Source organism: Clytia hemisphaerica, unplaced genomic scaffold (assembly GCF_902728285.1).
Source record: "Clytia hemisphaerica strain Z4C2 unplaced genomic scaffold, Clytia hemisphaerica genome assembly, whole genome shotgun sequence".
In the NCBI taxonomy this organism is placed as follows: domain Eukaryota; kingdom Metazoa; phylum Cnidaria; class Hydrozoa; order Leptothecata; family Clytiidae; genus Clytia; species Clytia hemisphaerica.
In genome coordinates this window covers 19,010-31,430 of record NW_027103506.1, presented here as the reverse complement: position 1 = coordinate 31,430, position 12,421 = coordinate 19,010, and positions in this window count along the sequence as shown.

The following is a 12,421-nucleotide window of genomic DNA, read 5'->3' as shown; positions in this document are numbered from 1 at the left end:
ACATAGGAGCTGTACTTTAATATACTTGATCAATTTCCATTTACGCTTTATCATAATTATCTCCAAGTCGGTCCAAAAAAACAAACGTAACTGCCAGTGAAAAACGCAAGTCTAGAAAAAAATCATTTTTGCGTCAATAATTTGATGAAGAACTTCGAACTTCGGTCTTTCTCAAATTCACATAGGAGCGGTACTTTAATATACTTGATCAATTTCCATTTACACTTTATCAATATTATCTCCAAGTCCAGAAGAACAAGCATATAAAATGCCTATCAAATCAAAAGATAGAAAACACTCAAGTTCGAGAAAACATTATTTTTGTGAATAATCAGATAATTAAGCTGTGAACTGTAATATATATACACTCCATCAAATTTCAGTAATTGTTGGTCGTTATTCTATATTCAAGTCCAAAATGAAAAAATATGTTTTCAAGCTACAAAATAAATTTAAATGAGGTCTATAGCATGTAAAAAAATAACTCACAATTCAGGAAAAAACTTGAGCAAATAAGTTAAAATCTTCATACTTTAAAGAAAAGAACATCCTTATAATTTAACTCCAGTGTTGCATCTTCCTTAGTTATAAGTTTAAAAGCCATTTCAACAAGATGTAATGATTGTATAAATAAAAGCTGGCAAGAGATAAACACCGAACGAACGAAAAGAAAAAGACTTATTGCTTGAGCCGCCATCTTGAAACACCACATTATGATCTGTAAAAACAACGCACGCTAAAAGTACGCAAAAAGTTAACCCGATCGGAAGAAAGTTTAGAAATCAAAGTGATATCGGGAAATCGGAATAAAAAAACCAAACTCTTAAGTTGCGGCTGGAAAAAAGGGATTTGAAGGGTCATCGGGGCTGACCAATTAAACAACTTATGGGTTCCCACTTAGGTTCCCCCATCCCACTTTTCCGGTGTTCATTTAGGTTCCCACTTAGGTTCCCCCATCCCACTTTTCCGGTGTTCATTTAGGTTCCCACTTAGGTTCCCCCATCCCACTTTTCCGGTGTTCATTTAGGTTCCCACTTAGGTTCCCCCATCCCACTTTTCCGGTGTTCATTTAGGTTCCCACTTAGGTTCCCCCATCCCACTTTTCCGGTGTTCATTTAGGTTCCCACTTAGGTTCCCCAATCCCACTTTTCAGGTGTTCATTTAGGTTCCCACTTTAGGTTCCCAGGTTCCCCCATCCCACTTATCCGGTATGCCTAGCGAGATACCCTGCAAAATTTATGAGGGAGTGCAGACGTTTATGACATATTCATTATTTTGATAAAACAAAGACAATAATTACAGTGTCTTAAAAACTGCTCTCATCCTTAAATTTTGCAGGGTATCTAGCTACGCCTATGAATATTATCAAATCGAACCTTTTATATACACCTAAACTTTAAATTTCTCAATAAAGATTCACATACTAGTTCCTCATTGGCTTTGTCAACCAGGGTCTCTTGAACTTGATCTTCATCATCAGATGTAAATTCTTGTGATGGAAAACACTTATAATTGTGTGGACTCTTCCTTCCAGTCTATTGTTGGTATTTAAAAAATACATGATGACTAACTGCAAGATTGTAAATTTGAAAGTACACCCACCACCCCTAAACAGTTAGTAACCAAAAGTACTAAGTACTAAGTGCATTTCACTATTAGCAGGTTGACACCATCCCTTTTCTGCTCTCTTAGTGGTCCTGAGATAATCACTCTTGAAAACCAGTTAGTACCCTAGGCAGGCACGGTTTTAACAGGCTTCCCCCAAGTTTTAGCCTCGTTTTGGCAAAAAACTTGTCCCCAGGCCCCAAAAAACAATTAAATGAAATTAATTGAAATTTTATGAAACAAAAAAAGGGTGCCAAATTTAAGCCAAATACCACAATTTTTGAAGTCTCCAGGCTGCCCTAATGTTTTGGGACATCCCAACATATCAGATCTAACCCTCAGAAACAAATTCGTCACTTTCGTTTGGATCACTTGTTGACAAATGACTTGGGTGAAAATATTTGCAATGTTTCAATAAATTCAATAAAGCAGTTAAATAAAACAAAAAACTGCTGACGAGCTAGCTCCCCACAGTTTCAAAAGTAGAAATCTTTGACATGGAATCTAACATTTGACATAATTTGATATCTGGAGGGTATGAGAAGACTTAAAAGGCTGTATTTCTTTTAAATTTGGATGATTTTCAGCAGACCCATGCATGCATGACCCCCCCCCCCAATATTTTGTTAAATTTGACAAATGATAAACTTTTACCTAGCAGCAAAAAATACCTGGGGGTACTAGGGTTGCAGGCTGACAGGTATTTGCTGCCCATCTTTCCACCCTTGGATACTTAGTGGGACTAAAAAGTAGAAAAATAAGTAAATTTTCTGACTAAATTTATTAAATTCCAATGTTTTAAAGTACAAAGAGTTTGTTTTTCCAACCCTTAGTGGACCGGGAATTGATTTGAAAAATTATTTTTGAAACAATAACAGAAACTTCCGGGTTCTAAAAAAGGCACCCTTAGGGGCGGCAAATACCCATACCCTTCACTTGTGTAGGCACCCCTACCCCAGATTTTACCCACTCAAGATACTCGATGATTTAAACACTGCTATTGGTTTTATTATCTTACTGTTGTAAACTTACCAGGTGATTTAAAAATATTTTCAAGGCTTTGTTGACTAACTGTGTTTAGTGCAGATTTCTATTTATTAGAATAGAATTTACCAAAATTAACAAAAGAATTTGTACCTTTCATGAACAGTAGTGCTGTTAGACGAACCAATAACATGTGCTCTAGTTGTAATCAAACCGCCCGTCTTAGTTCCTCCCGAAAAGCCTCCATCGTGCGATTGGTTTAGCGAGTGTGCTGTATTTGCAGAGCCAAGATCCAGTTCATTTGAAAACAAGAATAGATTGGTTTTCGTCATCACTTCCTGTTGTAAGCTTCTGTGTAGCAAAATAAATAAAAATAAGGTCAAAGTAACATATCCTAATACTGGAAAAGACAAAATGTGAAGTTCCTATTCAAAGTACTACAGTCATGATAATTTCATTACCCATCTGCAATCATTATTTTCTATAAATGATGACTACTCCAGGATTTATTCACTCTAGTAAACCTTTGACTTTTCTTGATTTCCCTTCTGATAGTCTCTGTAAGACTTTGAGTTTGTTAAATTTAAGTCAAGAATAAACTGATAGGAGATTAGGCAATTCGAGCATAATCAAATAATTAAAAGACAGAAACACATCTTGATCAAGTAGAAAACTTTTAATTGTTTATCACTTCTGGTATGTATGTTGATGAATATTTTGACAACTTATCATAAGTATCTTTAAAAGATTTTAGTGGTAATTTACAATCTCATCCCACAATTATAATCAATCACAAAAATGTGTTCTTGTCCAGGGTTTCTAGATCAAGTAAAGGCCAAAGGTTCGAAGTATTAATTAAGGTTACACTTACGTGGTCGTACCACCTTTGTGTCCCTCTGCTCCTTTCAATAAGAAAGAGTGTGATTCAGCCTCCGGTATACCAACTCCACGAGCAATCAATGTTTGTATTGTTGTTTTGCCAACGCTTTTCTCAAAAGATGCCAAACAGGCATATTTTGTTTCACCTTAAAAAAAATAAATGCAAATAAAGTTGTTATGTTAAGAGGTTTCAAAAGATATTAATTTTGTAAAGTTGTCAATAGATTAATGCTCTTTTGCATACTGACTGTGAACAGAACAAAACGTTGTTATTTTTTTATTTAATTTCATTCTTTATGACTAATATATGTCGACTTCTCTAATTTTGACAAGATAATGCTCAAGGATATAAGCATCTTGTGAATCTTGTAAAAATCTTGTGAATGAATGTTTTTGTCTGAAAATTTTGTCTGTAAAGATTCTGTTCACATCATCTGATATGAGAAATTCCCTGGTTACAAAACAACATACCTGCAGAATCTTTCTTTCGGTCCATAATCTTCCAAATGCGGAGTATTGTGAATGCAATTAAGTGTATGAATGGAACTTCATTATTTTTCAGATGTCTTGCATTTGATAAGATACTAAAATAGGAAAAGTAAACTGATGTAGAAATGCTTTTAGATTTTTAGTATAAGTTGTTAATATTTAATATTTAATTAAAATTGTTAACATAGGTTGTTTTTTATTGGATTTCATGGATTTTAGTGACGGTGATGCTTGTGTGCAAGGCTGACAGATGTGACATCTTATATTTTTCAAGTTGTTGCTCACTTACTGTTCACCTTTTTTACAAGACTTATTGTCAAGAAGTTATGTCTTATTTTAAAGTGTCATTTCCTGGGGGCGAACTGTATTGATGGATACATGGACATCAAAACAAAAAATGTGTTTTTTATACCTTGTCATCACTTCATCACAGTGATCTTGTTCCAAAAGATTTTCATTCATCTCTAAAAAGCAGTTCTCCATAGCTTCGTCTAAGATGACATACTCAAGGTCGGCTTCTGAGAGCATTTGACCGTTCTTTATTTGTTGCTAAAAAGATGTAAATCTCAAATTTACCTGAACATTTATAAAGAATTGTTTGCGTGAACTGAAGATATGTAAGAAGCAATCTAGTTTCTAAGATTTATCCATCAATGCAGGCAGCACTAAAGCAAAAGAGAATCTACTTGAAGGAAACCTGATTACCTCAACAATATCTTATCAAAATGTTTCTCTTCTCTGAGTTTCCCTGAGTTTCCACAACTGTAAATATTTCAGAATTGAGTCGAGATTTGAAAAGGATTTTTCAATTTGAGATTTTTTGTCCCAAATTTAACTGCTTTTGATATTATACTGTATTTAGAAGACCTGTAACATTCTGGCTGTGATAAAATTCATTCTCACAGAGTATAATAAAAGTGCCAAGTGGAGTTTGAATAGATATCTGTCTTTTTTAAATGACAAGCACTTTGTCATAAAAATGATAAATTATGATTGACTACTCACATCTCGGCTTAAAACCCAGTAATTAGGTTTGTGAAAGCCCAAATACGCAGCTTCTTTTTGGAGTGAAATATATTCGTTTTGTTGCAACCAGTGGTAGTACTTTATTAGATGGGGACCTTGAGTCGATGGCCCAAGTCCAAACACAACTTCTGGTGCTGAATTTCGTATTGCGTGAATGAATTTTTCTTTGGAGTGAAATGCTAGTGAATCTATAGCCACATCACTGAAAATGAAAAACATGAAGAGAATGATAAAGCTTGAGTTAATAAAAGTTCTTATTTTCTTAAGAACTTCTAATTTGTGAGAGCATATTCATGGGAATTTAGCATTTCATTGAGTAGTATCATTTGCCTTTAATACTCATACTCATACTCATAAGGCCTGGCCCACAACATGTGCCACCTATAAGGCTTCTTTTTAGATCCTCAAAATGCATTGCAAGGGTGTACTTTTTTATGATTTTTGGTCACTAACGGTTAAGGGCAGGTTAGGGTCAATATAAATACAGATCTAGTATGCAAGTTCATAAATTTAAAGGTTCTCAAGTAAGGATGCCAAGTAATTCAATCAATCAAGGTAAAGAGAGGTTAATCAGAGCCCCAATGTGAATGTATAATGTTTTATAATTGCTGAAGTGGGAACCTACTACTAACCTATCAACCTTTAAAAGCTGAGGAAAGAAAATGGAAAAATAGTGAAGGTGGAGGAGGGTTTATTTACTTAACCCTTACTCAGTTTCCTTGGGTTGTTGAGTGCATTGTATCAACTATGTTAATAGTTAATACCTTAATCGAAAATCCATTAAAAATCTGTCAACTTACAAGCTTTGTACTTTATCATTCAATTTGTTGGTTAAAATGCAAGTAACCAGTGACACTTTAGATGTTGTTTTGACCAATCCTTTTTTTCTGAGAACAAAGTCAAACAACAGTTCTGGAGGCGTTGAAGAAAAATAGGTCTTGTTGCCAATCTCTACAAAAGGTTCTTGTTCAGTTCTTGCTACCACTGGTTCCTAAAAAGAAAAATGAAGCTTAAAATACAAGAAATATCATCTGCAAACTACAGTTGCTACCGTGAAGTCGGGTAACAACATAGTTCGAACCCCTCCCCTTTTTTAAGGGGGGGGGATGACACCTTCCAAAAAAGTGAAGAAGGGGGGATCAGAAATTTTTACTAAAAAGGGGGGGATAGCAAGGAGGGGGGGGGGATCGTTTAAGAAGGGGGGGGCTTACATATATTGTAGATTATTTTCCAGCACTGTTATGAAATTTGGTCTGCATGAAAGGAAGTTCTTTATTTTCACTAAAAAGTGGTATATATTTGCCAGACTTAATTTTTCTTTACTGTTTCAGGACCCTGCCGACGCACCGGACTGTCCGGTGTATTTGTCCGGTGGCAAAAAGTATCCTTTCGCTACACCGGACGCAATAAGTCCGGTGTCAGTCCAGTGTGTCGCATACAGGGAATTTTGGACACCGGACATTTATGAAACAAAAAATTAAAAAACACCGGACGCACACCGGACTGGTCATGTCCGGTGTTTTGATTGTCCGGTGGGAAAAAATATCCTTCCTCGACACCGGACATCCGACTTCCTTAAGTCCGGTGTAGAAATTGTCCGGTGGTAAAAAAAATTCTCATTTTACACCGGACTTTCACATGTCCGGTGTTCGTTAAGTTCGGTGCGTCGGCAGGGTCCTACTGTTTCCCTTCCCTTTTTACCATAAAAAATTTAGCCCGAAATCCTTGGGGGATAGGTATTTCTAAAGGTTGGGGGGGATGCCAAGAAGGGGGGGGATCATTTAAGAAGGGGGGGATCAGACCCCTTCCCGCACTATGAACAAACGTCAATTTTTTTATTGATTATATACTGACTGGGGGAAGTTGAAAATGAGCTTTTCTTTGAGAAAATAAAAGTTCTCAAATTTTGTTTTTATTTTAGTGGGGATTTTTTTTGTAACCGTCCTGTATATATCAGCCAGTTAGGAACATTTGGCGAGTTCCTGTACGCAACCGCGATCTAAAAAATCATAACAACACTCATTAAAAAATGATGTTCGTGTCTTTTCGCACTTTTTTTAGCCTAGAAGATGTAGCAAACATAGTAAATATAAGCACACTGTGCTTTTAATTGGCTGAAATTTTTTTTTGCGTCGGAAAAACTTTTTCAAACTTTCAGCTATGATTGACCAAACTATTACAATGAAAATTATCCAGCGCATTTTTTATCTTTTTATCTTCTTAATCTTCAATGAAGAACTCAAAGTTTACTGAATTTAAGCACATAAGATATTCTTATAATTAATGATATTCACTGAAACACCGTTCGTTGTGTGCTGCGGTGGAGTGTATGACGTAACTTGCGCGGTAAATAACTTGCCTTTTGTTGGAAGATCGTATTGGGCGTTTTGGCGTTACCCCCCTCGAAGCTAGCGGGCGCCCCTGTCTTTCCGCAACTCTTTCCACCATTTTAGATGGCCATAACAATAGATCTAAAAGGGCGCCATAATCTTGGAAGATAATTTGTTTTGATCTCCAGCTTTGGGAACTAGCAATGTTTTTGGTTGTTTTTGATGGAAAATAGTAAGAAACTTAAGTTTACAAGTGTCATTTAGTTTTTTCTGGCTCATAGAATGGCAGGATCCTGGATGGTTTCCCTAACTGTCAGCTTATAAAAATACACAATGGGTCTCCTGTCTAAGACAATGAAGCCTAATCTAATCTTGCAAATTCTATGTAAAAATTTGGAAAATGAAAAAGTTTTATGTGCTGTCAGCAATAAACAGATTAAAAATGTAAGTTAGACATGTATAAAAAAGTGTTTATTTAAAATCTAATATAAATATAAATAAGCTAAAACATAAAACGATGTTAATGTCAAAATTTAGAAATTGTTTCCTGAGAGAGAGTAGATATATGCATGGGATTAATATAATACTACCCAATCCCAATGTCTTTATTATGCGAGTAAAAAATCTCCAATGAGAAATAAAATTTCACGTTTGAAATTCAATTATTCCTTTCGTTTATTACTAGTTACTCCAAAAAAAAGAGATTTAAATATTACTTACTGAAGAAGCTGAGGCCTCCATGGTTTGGCTGAACATGACGTTGGTGTTTCTTCCTTCTGTTTCTGCGCACGTGTTATCAACTTTTAGCTTGACTACACTACACAAAATGTTGTTGCCATGTATATAGAGCTTTCCGTTTCAAGCTTTTTTTACTGGTATTACTCCCGGTTTCTTTTTGTCTTATTGTAATCAGTACTTTTTATCATCAATAGGATTTATTCCCGGTTTTTTCTCTACGACATTTGTTGTCGGGTCCATTCCTCTTTCGTTTTCGTGCATGTGGGAGATAACCTGATAATAGTTGTGAATTTTTCTTAACGCAACACCCTGAAGCTCTAAAAATCGCTGAAGACAATTTTCGCTTTAGAGCTTCAGCGGACTGGGCCAGAAAATACGCAATGTAATCTGTTATCAGGTTAGTGGGAGAGGAAGACCAAAATGAACTTAGCGTCATATTGGTAGCGTCATATTCAGATTCGTAGCGTCATATTCACATTCAAATCGAAAGTGCTATCAAAAAGTGTTCTGGCCAACTTGGATCAAACTGTATGGGTTCCAATTATAGAACGGACGGATGCCACACCCATTGGTGACCTTTCAAAGAAAAAATGAAGTTTATAGCTATTTCCGTTCCTGAGATCGGATGCGGAACGTACTGCTTGGTGACATTTCCGAAAGTGTGGAAAAGTAGAATTCCAGTGTTCTGGCCGACTTGGATCAAACTGTATGGGTTCCAATTATAGAACGGACGGATGCCACACCCATTGGTGACCTTTTAAAGAAAAAATGAAGTTTATAGCTATTTCCGTTCCTGAGATCGGATGCGGAACGTACTGCTTGGTGACATTTCCGAAAGTGTGGAAAAGTGGAATTCCAGTGTTCTGGCCAACTTGGATCAAACTGTATGGGTTCCAATTATAGAACGGACGGATGCCACACCCATTGGTGACCTTTTAAAGAAAAAATAAAGTTTATAGCTATTTCCGTTCCTGAGATCGGATGCGGAACGTACTGCTTGGTGACATTTCCGAAAGTGTGGAAAAGTAGAATTCCAGTGTTCTGGCCGACTTGGATCAAACTGTATGGGTTCCAATTATAGAACGGACGGATGCCACACCCATTGGTGACCTTTTAAAGAAAAAATAAAGTTTATAGCTATTTCCGTTCCTGAGATCGGATGCGGAACGTACTGCTTGGTGACATTTCCGAAAGTGTGGAAAAGTAGAATTCCAGTGTTCTGGCCGACTTGGATCAAACTGTATGGGTTCCAATTATAGAACGGACGGATGCCACACCCATTGGTGACCTTTTAAAGAAAAAATGAAGTTTATAGCTATTTCCGTTCCTGAGATCGGATGCGGAACGTACTGCTTGGTGACATTTCCGAAAGTGTGGAAAAGTATAATTCCAGTGTTCTGGCCAACTTGGATCAAACTGTATGGGTTCCAATTATAGAACGGACGGATGCCACACCCATTGGTGACCTTTTAAAGAAAAAATGAAGTTTATAGCTATTTCCGTTCCTGAGATCGGATGCGGAACGTACTGCTTGGTGAAGTTTCCGAAAGTGTGGAAAGTGGAATTCCAGTGTTCTGGCCAACTTGGATCAAACTGTATGGGTTCCAATTATAGAACGGACGGATGCCACACCCATTGGTGACCTTTTAAAGAAAAAATGAAGTTTATAGCTATTTCCGTTCCTGAGATCGGATGCGGAACGTACTGCTTGGTGAAGTTTCCGAAAGTGTGGAAAAGTGGAATTCCAGTGTTCTGGCCAACTTGGATCAAACTGTATGGGTTCCAATTATAGAACGGACGGATGCCACACCCATTGGTGACCTTTTAAAGAAAAAATGAAGTTTATAGCTATTTCCGTTCCTGAGATCGGATGCGGAACATACTGCTTGGTGACATTTCCGAAAGTGTGGAAAAGTATAATTCCAGTGTTCTGGCCAACTTGGATCAAACTGTATGGGTTCCAATTATAAAACGGACGGATGCCACACCCATTGGTGACCTTTTAAAGAAAAAATGAAGTTTATAGCTATTTCCGTTCCTGAGATCGGATGCGGAACGTACTGCTTGGTGAAGTTTCCGAAAGTGTGGAAAAGTGGAATTCCAGTGTTCTGGCCAACTTGGATCGAACTGTATGGGTTCCAATTATAGAACGGACGGATGCCACACCCATTGGTGACCTTTTAAAGAAAAAATGAAGTTTATAGCTATTTCCGTTCCTGAGATCGGATGCGGAACATACTGCTTGGTGACATTTCCGAAAGTGTGGAAAAGTATAATTCCAGTGTTCTGGCCAACTTGGATCAAACTGTATGGGTTCCAATTATAGAACGGACGGATGCCACACCCATTGGTGACCTTTTAAAGAAAAAATGAAGTTTATAGCTATTCGCGTTCCTGAGATCGGATGCGGAACGTACTGCTTGGTGAAGTTTCCGAAAGTGTGGAAAAGTGGAATTCCAGTGTTCTGGCCAACTTGGATCAAACTGTATGGGTTCCAATTATAGAACGGACGGATGCCACACCCATTGGTGACCTTTTAAAGAAAAAATGAAGTTAATAGTTATTTCCGTTCCTGAGATCGGATGCGGAACGTACTGCTTGGTGAAGTTTCCGAAAGTGTGGAAAAGTGGAATTCCAGTGTTCTGGCCAACTTGGATCAAACTGTATGGGTTCCAATTATAGAACGGACGGATGCCACACCCATTTGTGACCTTTTAAAGAAAAAATGAAGTTTATAGCTATTTCCGTTCCTGAGATCGGATGCGGAACGTACTACATGGTGAAGTTTCCGAAAGTGTCGAAAAGTGGAATTCTAGTGTTCTGGCCAATTTGTTTCGAAATGTATGGGTTCCAATTATAGAACGGACGGATGCCACACCCATTGGTGACCTTTTATAGAAAAAATGAAGTTTATAGCTATTTCCGTTCCTGAGATCGGATGCGGAACGTACTACATGGTGAAGTTTCCGAAAGTGTGGAAAAGTGGAAATCCAGTGTTCTGGCCAATTTGGATCAGACTCTATGGGTTCCAATTATAAAACGGACGGATGCCACACCCATTGGTGACCTTTTAAAGAAAAAATGAAGTTTATAGCTATTTCCGTTCCTGAGATCGGATGCGGAACGTACTACATGGTAAAGTTTCCGAAAGTGTGGAAAAGTGGAATTCTAGTGTTCTGGCCAATTTGTTTCGAACTGTATGGGTTCCAATTATATTACGGACGAATGCCACACCCATTGGTGACCTTTTAAAGAAAAAATGAAGTTTATAGCTATTTCCGTTCCTGAGATCGGATGCGGAACGTACTACATGGTAAGTACGGCGTGGTATGACGAAATTCTTTTGTTTCAGGCCAAATTATGCGTAAACTTTAGGGGCTTATATTTTGGGAAGACCTCTTTTATACCAAAAGATACCTATATTTCTTGCTCAGAATTTTCTAGCGATTCTAATGACATAACGGTGCCGACGATGTCTTCGGAGGAGGCACCCTTCGAGGACTCAAACGAATGTGGGACACCATCGTTCATTGGGGACCCAAATACGGCTACTTCCAACGAGCAGAAAAGACCTGGATCATTGTCAAGCCAGAACATCTCGAAAAAGCCGAACAGATCTTCAAAGGCACCGACATTCAAATCACCACCGAGGGAAAGAAACACCTCGGGGCAGCCATTGGTTCAGAAAATCACCGCAAAGAATTCGTCAACGAAAAAGTCGACACCTGGATTAGAGAGATCGAGACTCTTTCGGAGATTGCAAAGATTGCTCCACAAGAGGCTTACACATGCTTCACATCAGGGTACAAGCACAAGCTAAGCTTCACCCTGAGGACGATTCCTAACATCCAAGAACAACTCAAAAGACTGGACGAAATTGTTACCACCAAATTCATCCCAGCTGTAACGGGAGGAATTCAACCAAATCTACTCGAAGGTGAGCTATTCGTCTTACCACCAAGTCTCGGTGGTCTAGGTATCCCGAAATTCAGCGACCTTTCGAAACAAGAGTTCTCCAACTCACAAGCGCTCACGCAACAGCTCCAGACTAACATCAAAACACAAAACCATCTGAACGATATCGACAATGACGAGATCAAAAAACTGAAGTCATCTTTCAAGAAACAACGAAATCAAATAAACCGTCAACAGCTAGACACCATCAAAAGCCAATCATCTGACGAGTTGAAGAAACTGATCGAAATCAATCAAGAGCCTGGAGCATCCCTCTGGCTATCGACACTCCCGATCAGAGATGAAGGTTTCCAGATCGACAAACAATCATTCTGGGACTTGATTAAGATACGATATGGTCATCAACTCAGTCGTCTACCAACCACTTGTATATGTGGTGTACAATTCAACTTGGA